The following is a 13,148-nucleotide window of genomic DNA, read 5'->3' as shown; positions in this document are numbered from 1 at the left end:
AAGGGATAGGGGATATATTAGGGCTCCTCCACACAGGTCAAACTTTCCTAACTAAAGATTCAGAAACACAATAAATCAAAGGCTGGATAAATGGGATCAGATTAAACTGAAGAGCTTCTGCATGGCAAAGGGCACAGCTAGCAAGATAAATAGCCTACAAATTGGGAGATCTTCACTAGTTATCCAACAGACAAGGATCTCATATCAAAATGTACCTACAGCTCAAAATATTAACCCCTTCCCCAATAACAATTTCCCAAAGAAACAACCATGCCATTAAAAAGTGGGCTAAAGAATTACAAAGATACTTCTCTGGAGAGGAAATAAAAGTGGCCAGTAGAAGCATGAAAAAATGCTCAACATCTCTGGCTATAAAAGGAATGCAAATGAGGGCTGGGGAGGTGGCTCAGCGGTAGAGCGCTTGCCTTGCATGCATGAGGCCCTGGGTTCGATTCCCCAGCACCACATAAGCAAAAAGAAAAAAGCCGGAAGTGGTGCTGTGGCTCAAGTGGTAGAGCGTTAGCCTTGAGCTAAAAGAGCTGAGGGACAGCGCCCAGGCCCAGAGTTCAGGCCCACGACCGGACCCAAAAAAAAAAAAAAGGAATGCAAATGAACCGGGTACTGGTGCCTCACACCTGTAATCCTAGCTTGCTACTCAGGAGGCTGAGATCTGGGGATAGCGGTTCAAAACCAGCCCTGGCAGGAGGCCCAGAGTTCAAGCCTGACAACAGACAAAAAAAAAAAGAAAAGAAAGAAAAGAAATGGAAATCAAAACCACATTGAGATTCCACCTCACCCCAGTTAGACTGGCCATACAAATAACAGATGCTGGTGGGGATGTGGCAAAAGGGAAAATTACTACACTGATAGTGGGAAGGTAAGGGGGTCAACCAATCTGGAAGGCAGTATAAATATTCCTTAAGAGACTAAACATAGAAATCCCTTATGATCCAGAAATCCCTCTCCTGGGCATTTATCCAAATGATCATAAGCTACTGGCACAACTGTTCATTGCAGTATTATTTACAATAGTTAAGATATAGAACCAACCCAGATGCCCCTCAATAGATGAATGGATCCAAAAAATGTGGTATATATACACAATGGAATTGTATGTTTCTATCAGAAACAATGGCATTGCCCCTTTCCTAAGGAAATGGAAAGACTTAGAAAAAATCATATTCAGTGAAGTAAGCCAGACCCAAAGAAACATAGGCTCTATGGTTTCCCTCATTTGTAATAATTTGTATATTCCTAGGATAGTCCTTGCAGAGACTCATAGTAGTGCAATAGCTAGATACTTATACCCACACAAAATGATGCTAATTGAAAAGCTCTCCAAGACATGGAAACAACAGGTCATTTTTGTTGTTGTTGTTAACCTTTCTGTCACCAATGTATTATATGTAAATAGCTCTTTCTTCTTATTTTATTTCATTTTTCTTTTTCCATTGGTTTATTTCTGGCAATCACTGTTTTTGATTCTGGTATCCTCTGTCTTGTATATACATTTATCTGTCTTCTTCTTCATCCTTCCCTTACCCTCCCTTTTTACCATAAGAGTGAAAAACCACTGACTATGGGAAAAGGAGAATTGTTCCAGACTCTGATGGCAATAACTCCTAAAACAGCAGACCCACTTCAACATCCTCTCAGTTAGAAGAGAGCAATGTTACTTCCCTTCCTTCAATAGCTTGTTGACTATGAAGTGAGCTACATATAAAGAATATTCTCAAATTGTAATATCCTACATAAATATTAGATGTTATTAGCAGTATTTTAAAATTAAAGCTAAGAAGGCTATTTGGATTTATGAAAAAAATTCACAAAAGAAACAAATCAAAACTGCAAGTAATAATTTACCACCACCATTTTTATTTATATACCTTAAACTTCAGTTCATAAAAAGTTCCAATAGTCATTTAGGTATCCATAACCTTAGGAGTTGAAAATCACTGCCAGTTTTAAGAGCCTAATTGTTATTCCATGAAAAACTTGGAGACCAGTAAAGATAAAAATCTAGGTTACAGTAATTCACACCCTTAATTATATAATAATATACATATCAAAAATTTCCAAAATATATTTCAGAATGGCAGAATAGCAAAGCCAGTTTTCAAATGGCAAAATTAACATAATCCTTAGGAGTAAGAGGGAGGTGGGTAGTAGAGTAAATAGAATACTAACATCTTGTGCTTATAACCATTACTTCTTAAATATAATTTTATTGAAATTATCAACGGTGCTGTACAAAGGAGGTTTCCACTTCAAATGTCAGGTATTTGGTGTATCTCTTTTATTGGACAATGTCACCCCTTCATTTACTTTCCCTCAGTTTCCCCTTCCCTGTCTCTGACCATGGATTGCATAGTTTCTTTTACACATATTATATACTGAATAGTGTGGCTGCATTTGTTCACCCTTCTTCCTTCCCTTTCTGTACACCCCCTTTGCTCCACATCCAATAACCATCACTTTTAAAAGACAATGAAACATGGCTGAATCTTTTCTTTAGACAGTCTATTTGAAAAATGTGGGAGTTAGATATCCTTGCCCAAAGCCGGGTATTAATTTGCTCCATTTTAAAAGAAGATATAAAATGTGGGCCAAAAGCAATATGGTATAACAATAATTGAGATAAGTAGGCATTCATTCTCTAATCTTGCTATTAAGCTAGTAGCAGTGAACTGAGGAAGAGATTTGTGTAAACTATAGGACAAACATGTAGAGACTCTAGGTAGCCTAAGAATGTTCTGGAACCAGAGCTCTCTCCAATAGGGAAACTCTAAACTAGATAGAGACAAGGTAGCATAAAAGAATCATTTCTGAAAGTTTGAATTTGAAACATCAAAAGGGAATTCACAAGGTCATAAGGTTAGTTTAACTTACTATGTAAGAATTTGGGAGCCCATTGTAGTAGTACATGACTGAAATCTCAGAAAGGGGCTGCCGAGTTAGTAGAATCACAAGCTAGAAGACAGTCTTGTCTACTAAGACAGAGTAATAAACAGATGTTTAAAAAGGAATAATGAAGTCACATATCCATATTTTAATCCCAGATGTTCTGTTACTACAAACCTTACAGCAAGTGAATAATCTTCTCTGGACTTCATTATTCTCATCTTCCAGCTCACAAAGACAAGCAACCATGTACTGAAATAGTCACATTCCCTCCCTTAAAGATGTTGTGCCAGGTTTTGTTACAGAGATGCAAACATAACACATTAAAACCAACAGTGGGGAAGAAAGCTTTGAGTGGGGTCTCTATTGGCTTTCATTCCTTTCTGAATAGTCTCCTCTTGGGATGACTTATGAGAGCCTGTGATCAATATGAAGAATAAAATGATGAATAATAAGATGAGATAGATAACACTAGATCTTGCTCAACGGTTGTTGCGAAGGTAAAATGAGATTGTGCTTGATACACAGTAAGCCTCAGAAGTGTTATTCATTTGTCTTTTTTATGTCATAAGTAAGTGTAAGTCATTGAGCAGAAGTAAAGAAGAAAGAAGCAACTGATGATGAAACAGAAAATTCTCAATATAGTGCAAAGAAAGAGGTGCTGCGATGACCGGAATCACCCTGCTTCTCAGCCATGTTGATGCTGAATACTGCAGGCTTGGTCAGAATTTCCTGGCTTCCCTCTCAAATTATGTGTGTGTCATGACAACATACACTATTCGCTGATGTAACCTGAGGATAGCGCGTCCTTCAAGTAACCAAATTTACCAAGGCAACCCCATTTCTTTTTGAGGAGATAGTGACAAAAGAAACACTACATTCACTGTATCAAAGAGCTATTTTCTTTTCAGATTTTTCCAAGTCTCTAAACTGTTCTGTCCCTGGAGTGTCAATAATTCTCGCTGGACACTTGTAGCAATTCTGTATTTATTGTCACCAGTCTCTGTATCAAAAAATCCCCTTAAAACACATTACATAATACCCACTTAATGGGCATTCTTTTCTCTTTTTATTCATTTTCTCTTCTTTCTTTTTTTTCTTTTTCTTTCTTTTTTTGACAGGGCTATGTGGCCCAAGCTATAACTCTAGATCCTCCTTCTTTTGTCTATCAAATAGTGAGGTATATACTACTAAACTTTTTCTTTCTTTTGTTTTTGCTCATGCTCCCTCTCTCTCTTTCTCTCTCGCTCTCTCTCCCTTCCTTCCTTCCTTCCTTCCTGCCTTCCTTCCATAGAGGAAGTATCAAAAACAATATACAACAAACTGGAATGACTCATAGGAATTGTCTTTTTTTTCTCTGTTTTCTTTTTTATTCAGTTGGTTTGCCATTTCATTTTTAAAATTTTATTGTAAAAGTAATGTACAGAGGAGTTACAGTAATATAAGTAAGGAAATGAGTACATTTCTTGTTGAACACTTTACCCCTCCCTCATTTTCTCCCATTTCCAGCCCCCAATTGTCCCCCCTCCCAAGTTGTAAAGTTCTCTACCAACATGGTGTCCAGCAAGTATTGCTGTTACATTGGATTGCCCTTTCAGGAATTTTTATTTTTTTAACAAGATCCATAGATGACTACAAATCCTTACATTCTTCATGTTTTTACTTAAAATGAAAAGCATTATTTGTGTGGCATGTGAATTGGAGTTGTGGGTGTTCAAACTGTCTCACTTACTAACATGCGTATAATAAAGAACACTTGGTAGTATGGCAAACTAATAATATAAATCTATGCTCATATCAGAGGTCAAAAGGAGAAAATTTGAAGTTTTCTTTTTTTCCTAATACTGTGATTGAACTCAGGACTTAATATTTGCTAGGCAAGTGTTCTCTACCTCTTGAGTCACACCCCATTCCAAAAAAGTTAATTCTTTGAAAAATAAGTGCTAGTTTATTATCAGCAGATGATGTTTATTAAACATCTTCTTTGTTGTGTCCAGGGTTTAGTAAATTTCTTTTCATCAGCGCACCTCAGATGAGATACAAAAGGATTAAAATGTTTCCTGCAGATATCAACTTTGGCCATCTTTTGAGAAAAATACTTCTACTTATATTGATTAAACATTAATGCAGTATTTACTGAGATTTCATATGCTTATAAAAGCAAATGATTATGCAGCAGAATTTCTAATATAAATTGGAATTTGTAAACTAAATGAATTCATTTAAATGCATGACTATATGTTATGCATAGATGACAATAATTTTAATTTATAAATTTGTACCTTTATAAATTTAATGAGCTGTTCTGCAGCTTAGAATACTTTGATTCTGTTTAGAAAGAACATATTGTGTATGTATTAAATAGTGATGTGTCAGTGTGAACAAAATTCCTCTACAGGTTTATTGTGGATAATTGCAGAAATTTATATATACAAGCAATTCTGTATGTCTAAGCAGATTTGTTTCAAATATAATATCTTGGTTTCATTATCAAATTACTAATGTTTTTGTTTTTTGATTTTTTTTCTTTTTTGTCAGTCGTGGGGCTTGAACTCTGGGCCTGGGTGCTGTCCCTGAGTTCTTCACCTCAAGGTGAGTGCTCTACCACATGAGCCACAGCACTACTTCTGGTTTTCTGGTGGTTAAATGGAGATAAGAGTCTCACAGACTTTCCCCATGCTAGCTTTGAACTGCAATTCTCAGATATCAGCCCCCTGAGTAGGTAGGATTAGAGGCATGAGTCACCCACCCGCCATTTCATTACCAAATTATTAATGTTATCTATAGATATTTAATTAATTTATTCACTAGGTTATTAGATAATTTTATATTTAGCATTTGTGATACAGTGTATTAAAAGATGGATCCTACTATATTATCTTTCAGGAACAATTTTTTAGAAACCTTGATTATACAGTCAAAGTATCCATGGAAAGATCTTTTGATGACAACTCAAATGAAACACACTGTAGTAACATTAAGTGTTTTGTGACTAAATTCTATAAAGGAAAAGATTAAACACTTAAAATTAAAACCCTAGGGCTGGGAAGGAGGCTCAGTGGTAGAGTAATTGCTTTGCATACATGAGGCCCTGGGTTCAATTCCTCAGCACCACATAAGCAGAAAAAACTGGAAGTGGCACTGTGGCTCAAGTGGTAGATCTCTAGCCTTGAGCTGAAGAGCTGAGGGACAGTGCCCAGGCCCAGAGTTCAGGCCCCATGACTGACAAAAAATAAAATAAAATAAAATAAAATAAAGTCCCAGTTATGATTTGGGGAGATTTCTTCATTATTCCAAGCATTTTTAATATATATATATATTATTGTAAAGATACTGTACAGAGGGATTAGAGTTACATAATCAAGGTAATGAGTCCATTTCCCATTGAGCATTGTTACACCCTCCTTTATATTTCCCCTACCATCCCTTTTCTCCCCAACTCCTTCCCCCCCCAAAGTTGCAAATTTCATTTTCAACATACTGTCTTGTACATCATCATTGGTGCCCAGTTGACATAGATCGTAAATATTCCCCAAAATACATGGTCTTTGTAGGCTTGGTTGCCAACCTGTGAAACTAATAGTGGTGCTAAAACCAAGAATTGGAGCCAAGTGGAAAGAAAGTAGGTCACTGGAGTATGCCTAACTTCCTTCCTTCCTCAGCCTTTTACTTTCAATGAACTATAGGATTGGAATTTAATGAGAAGTAAGTACATAAGCTTAAGACTTTATTTTAAAAGCTGAATTTATCAATTGCTTTAATTCTCAAGATACTATCTAAACTGATTTGATGTTTTATGATCATTAGCATAAACAATAACTAAAAAGAAAAAAATATGAGAGTCAGATGAAGAGTAGGAACAACAAAAGGGCCCTAAAATAAAAGGAAAAATGTTTGAACAAAGGACCAGAAGAAAACATATAGTAGAAACTAAAGTGATTACATAGGAAAATAGGAAGGCCAGAGAAGCAAAAGTAATAAAAATGTATCTGCAAAGCTTTTAGGGGGCAGACAAAAAGTATGTCATTCAAACAAAGAACTGGAAACTCATCTTCAGGATATTATAAAGCCATTAGTTGGTTTTAACAGGGAAGTAACTGTTGTTAGAAAGTGTGTTGCCTGGGGCTGGGAAGGTGGCTCATTGGTAGAGCACTTGCCTTGCATGCCTGAGGCCCTGGGTTCGATTCCTCAGCACCACATAAGCAAAAAGAAAAAAGGCGGAAGTGGTGCTGTGGCTCAAGTGGTAGAGTGCTAGCCTTGAGCTGAAGAGCTGAGGGACAGTGCCCAGACCCAGAGCTCAGGCCACACGACCGAACCCCCCCAAAAAAGAAAGTGTTTTGCCAAATCATAATGACTAAAATCCAAGTAATTCACAGAGAAAACTAATTAGAAGATTCATTCTTGCTTTAGTGAAGAAAAGGAGAAAAAATAATTAGGAAAATAGAATTTGGCATGAAGGGAAAAAGCAGTTCATATTGAAGAAGTAAAATTAACAGGCAGTATAGATTAGTTATAGTAGGAAAAGAGATGGAATTCAAACATTACTACCATTTAGCCTCAATATTTTCGCAAGTAACAAAGTGGCTGATGGTATGATTCATGGTGACAGAGAACAAGGCAAACAAATAGCTTAAGAACATAGGTAGAGGATCTGGGAAGGTGGCTCAGTGGTAGAATGATTGAATTGCATGCATGAGGCCCTGGGTTTGATTCCTCAGCACCACATAAGCAGGAAAAGCTGGAAGTGGTGCTGTAGCTCAAGTGCTAGAGCACTAGCCTTGAGCTGAAGAGCTGAGGGACAACAAAAAAAAAAGAATAAAAGAAAAGAAAAATGAATATAGGAAGAAAATACTGTGTAAGTTAATCGAAGTCACTTTTGAGACATTTAATTGAAAAGCTAGGACAATTAGTTAAAAGGGACTGAGATAAGCAGAAAGATGACTCAGCCTATAGATTACAATTGAACTGAAACGAATGGCTTACATAGAATGAATATAAAGAGCAAATAGCAAACATATCTAAGGAAAGTCAACATCATCACTGCATGTTGTAGAAAAGTTTGAAGAGAGAACTTCATCCATGCTTAAAACAAATTAGATATGGCTACAAACATGTTTGAACATATACCTGAGAAATTTATGCAGAAAGATCTGATGACCATCTACATTCAGCTCTTCTAGGATTTCAAATATCACTTACCCTCCTCCATGCTATAACAGATGAACTCACAAACACACAGCCTTCATTTTATGAACCATTGTTTAGAAATGCTTTTCTCTTTCAAATCCAAAAGTCTGTATTACCTGATCTATGAACTGGTAATACCTTTATATAACACCCAAATAATAACAATAAATTTTTAAAAACAGTCTACCCACTGGGAGCATACCCTTATATACTTGGCACACATATGCCATAAGTTCAATCTCTAGTATCAAAAATTAAGACAATCAGTCTTCTAAGGAGGAGGTCATCTTTCATTTGACAAAAAAAAAAGAAAGAAACTTGAGCATTTAAAAATTTTAAAAAATGAGGTACTGAAAGCTTGTAAGCAGTTTCAGAAAACACATAAATTGCCCTTTGGATGATTTATGTTTTAGCACAGTCACCCATCAGGACAACAGAGGATCTTGGAGAGGAAGTCAGCATCTTCACACCCAAGAAGTGAAAACTTAAAAGAACATGGTATCAATTTGACAAACGTTCTGGTACTCTCAGTTGCTGCTGGGATTTTAGGAAAAATAATGAAAGGCTTATCTGTTTCAGTAATGTAGGAATGAGTAATTTGGTAACATTATTCCTTGTTTCTTTGATGTTGATGTTGATGTATACACTCACATCGTACAACCATTCATATATATTTAAACCCCCCAAACTCTACTGGAGAGTAGGGTCCTAAGCTGTCAAATGAAGTATCTACACCAGCTTGAGACTCATCCGCTTAAGCAGATCGATTGTACTCTCATACTTGCCACATTTTAGAGGAAGGCCTGTGGAGTTTCTCTGGAAACCTGCAGTTGCTCAGCAGTTGACCTTTCTGCACGAGGGTCTGTGATACCTAAATTACTCGTCTTCCTTCTGAATGGTATGTCCTCTGAACTCTCACCTTACCTGGTCAAAAGAAGTCAGTCATTTGGGAATGCTTATTTGAACCATTTCTTTTTTTTTATTGTGAAAATACTGTACAGAGGGGTTACAATTACATGGGCAAGATAATGAGTACATTTTTTATCAAGCATTGTAGCCTCTTCCTTTGTTTCCCCTTCCATCCCATCCTCTCCCCACCCCTTGCCCACCCAAACAATCCTCCCCGCCCCCACCAAAATTGTAAAGTTCATTTTCGACATAACGACTTGTACATCTCATTTTTGCAATGGGTCCACCTATATGCCTATTTAAACGATTTGTTTTTCCCCTTCCCCTCCACAAATTATACTGACATCAAATACAGTGAAAGCAGGGGTTATACTGTGGGGGAGGTACATACAAAGCAGAAAAAAATAATCTTATAAATGTGTTAGAAACAATCTCATGAAAGAAAAAAAAAACATTTGAATACATATCTTAGGGTTCATTTCCCTAACATCAACTTATCTGACCTTTTTGAACCATTTCTGAATTAAGCTCAGTCTCACCTCTGTCCGGCTCAAGTTTCTTTCACTGTTCTGGATAAAATAAACAAAAAACAAATGAACTTAAAAGAGGCAAAATATCAGCTAATATTCAATTCCTCAGTCTAAAAATCTCTCTGAAGAACATGAAGCAACTAAGGTGCTAACAGTATAGTCATTATGAACGTTTACAAAAGGAAGTGGAAGAGCCCCTGTCTCTGCCATGGGAAGAAAATACCAGACTTTGCCAGAGGTCAAGCAAGGATGAGACACGTAGGGCAAAGCAAGGCATAGACTTGTATCAGCTTAAACACATGAGAAATCCCAACTAAGACATATATCTACAGCCTATCCTAGGTTGCATGAATAAGCACAGCCTTGCCAAATCAACAAGATTAAATTGTTAATTAATCTAGACAAAACCTAGCTCTTCCTGGACCTAAAGATTCTCCTCTGAGAGAGATTCTACATGCAGTATCTATTACCTCCAGAGATGATGGTTTTCAACAATAACACCTGGGAGAGTTTTTGCACCATCAAACATTTTACCACATGCAAGAAAAATGGCTCATGATTGAACTGTATACTTTAGGTACATGAAAAATGTAACTTCCACTTATTCCTTTTTTTTTAAAGGTGAAATTGATAGCTAACCTTGAAACCTTTTGCAATACCCTTTAAAATCTTTCCCTACCTCTACTCAGAATTCTTTATATATTCAGTGGCCACTAAACATGGAAAAGCCTTGGGAAAAGGAGATACAATGTGCTTTTCTAATCACAATAAGGACCATGAGTATAGCATGAATAGTTTATTTATTATATTTTATTTAAGTTAAAGTAAAATAACCAGCAATCTACTCCCTCCACTATGGTCTATCATGTTAATGAGGTACTAGTTGAGATCTAAGCAAATACTCTTTGACATTCTCAGATGATGTGTGTCATGACAACCTGAAGTGACTTTCAATATTCTAGATGAACATGCAGAGTCTATTCATGACTGTGATGCACTGTGTAGGATGGTTCTAGGTAAAATATGTTAACCAATGGCATCCCTGCCAAAGAATTTTAAACCAAATGCAGTCTCATGGATTGTGGTAGGACATAGTATTATTATAGTCATGGGCAATATTTTTTTAATAATTAAAAGTCTACCTTATGTAACAAAGACAAAACATCAGATGAAAGTCTCTGAATATCTAAAGGAAATATTTCAAGTTTCTAAAATGTTTACCATCATTCAAAGAAAGAATTAGAAGGATTTAAATCAACTTGAATGGAAAGCCAAACTGAACAACTATCAGTAATAGAAAAATGGAAACTCTTAAACAAAGACACAGGATGACCCATTGCAACAATGACACCAACAAGACAGTATATTGGAAATGAACTTTACAACTTTAGGAGGCAGGGGAGGAATGAGGAAGGTGGAGGAGGAGTGAGGGAGGTGGGGGAGGGAAGGGATAGTTGGAGAACAACAAGGAGGGGTTAACAATGCTTGACAAGAAATGAGTACATTTCTTGTACTCATTGCCTTACTCATATAACTATAACCCATCTTTATAGTAACTTTATGATAAAATGAGATTTTAAAAAGGAAACATGGAAACCCATTCATAAAGCACAAGAAATCTTCAACTCTGTGAGGGAGTTTAAAACACATAGTTTTCGAGAAGGATTTGACAAAATATCTAAACATTTACAAAACAAGTTCACCCTGACATTTTAAAAAATAGTCATCTTTAGTAGACACATAGGAACACATCAACTTTCAAGTAGGATAAAGGAAAATAACTTTAAAACACATTGTAAGAATAAGAACAACTCCAAAGTCACTAAAACAATGCTTGAGAGTAAATTTCCCAGCTTCAGAGAAGGGGCAATTTCCCATTTCAGAAAGGCATAACACTGCTCTGACAGGATGCTAAAAGTACATAGACAGAGCAAACACATTTTATTTCGCACTTTATCAGGAGAAATAGTTTAATAAAAGAAACTCTCTAATAGTTTAATAAAAAGGAACTCGAGTGTATATGGAACAAGTTCTAAATTATAAAACCAGAAAAAGCCCAAGAGAAACCACGTGCTCAGATCGAGTTCTGACTACTGTGAATGAAAAAGACAAAATACAGTGAATCCCTGAAATTTCACTTAACAAGCATATAAAAAAATGAGTACTCATAAAAAAAGAGTTCAAAAAGTTTTGGGGAAAATCAGAGATGTTCCTGGGTTATATACAACTAGTCTTGACAGGGGTGTGCCAGGTGGTCATGCTTACTCATTTGTAATCTATTTTAAAAAACTCTTTAAAAAGAAAATAAAACGTGAATCACAAAACATCAATTAAAGGACACAAGACAGTTGAAGGCCTAAAAATGCAAGTCTCCAAATGAGATATCTTCACTTCAAGTGACAAGGGAAACAAAAGCAAACAAAATATAACAGTTAGAAGAGAAGGTATAAAAAGTTCAGATGAAACTTTAATTCCCTCTTAATATTCACAGCACAGCAAATTCACTGTACAATGGAGACTTCTTTTCAAACAAACAAACAAAAGAGATGGACATTTGTAATGTATTTCTGAGAGACAACTTAAGCAATTCAAAACTAATTTCATTCAAAAAGAAAACACAAAAAATAATACTGGTAGTAAATTGGATCAATGTTCATTATACACATGTTGTAAATATTATAATGAAACTCCTTTGTAAAATTATACCACTAAAATTAAATTTAAAAATGAAAGTTACAACTTAAAATAGATCACAGAATTAAATGTAAATGTAAAGCCATAATACTTTCAGAAGAAATTAATATCCTTAGAAGAGAAAAAATATGTGCACTTAAATTTGACATTGTCTTTTACATATAATACCAGAGGTACAATCAACAACAGATGGACTTTACCGAAATTAAAATTTTCTGAAAGGTCATATTCAGTGAATTATATGTTGTATGTTTGTAGCTCCTGCTACTCAGAAGGATGAGATCTCACAGTTCAGAGCCAGCCTAAGCAGGAAAGTCGATGAGACTCTTACCTCTAATTAATGTCTAAAAGTCAGAAGTAGAACTGTGGCCCAAGTGGTAGAGCCTTGAGTATAAAAACATAGGGACAACATACAGTCCATCAGTTCAAGCCCTAGGACCAACACACATACACACACACACATACATACCAGAATCAGAGAGAGAGAGAGAAAGAATGAAGCCACAGACTCGAGAAAATATGCAAATATATCAAATAAAAGACTGTTATGTAAACAACTCTTAAAAATCAACAGTAAGAAAATAGATGACCCTAACTGAAAAAAATGTAATTCCATTGTGTATATATACCACATTTTCTTGATCCATTCATCTACTGAGGGGCATCTGGGTTGTTTCCATATCTTACCTATGGTAAATAATGCTGCAATAAATATAGTTGTGCTGGTAGCTTTAGTGTGGTCTTGTTTGTGATCATTTGGGTAAATGTCCAGAAGTGGGATTGCTGGGTCATAGGGGAGCTCTATGTGGAGTCTTTTGTGGCACCTCCCTACTGCTTTCCAAAGTGGTTGAACAAGTTTACACTCACACCAACAATGCAGTAGGGTTCCTCTCTGTCCACATCCCCTCCAGAATCTGTTGTTATTAG

Source organism: Dipodomys ordii, unplaced genomic scaffold (genome assembly GCF_000151885.1).
Source record: "Dipodomys ordii isolate 6190 unplaced genomic scaffold, Dord_2.0 Scaffold57, whole genome shotgun sequence".
Classification (NCBI taxonomy): domain Eukaryota; kingdom Metazoa; phylum Chordata; class Mammalia; order Rodentia; family Heteromyidae; genus Dipodomys; species Dipodomys ordii.
The sequence above is the reverse complement of the archived record's forward strand: the minus strand, read 5'-3'. Positions refer to the sequence as shown.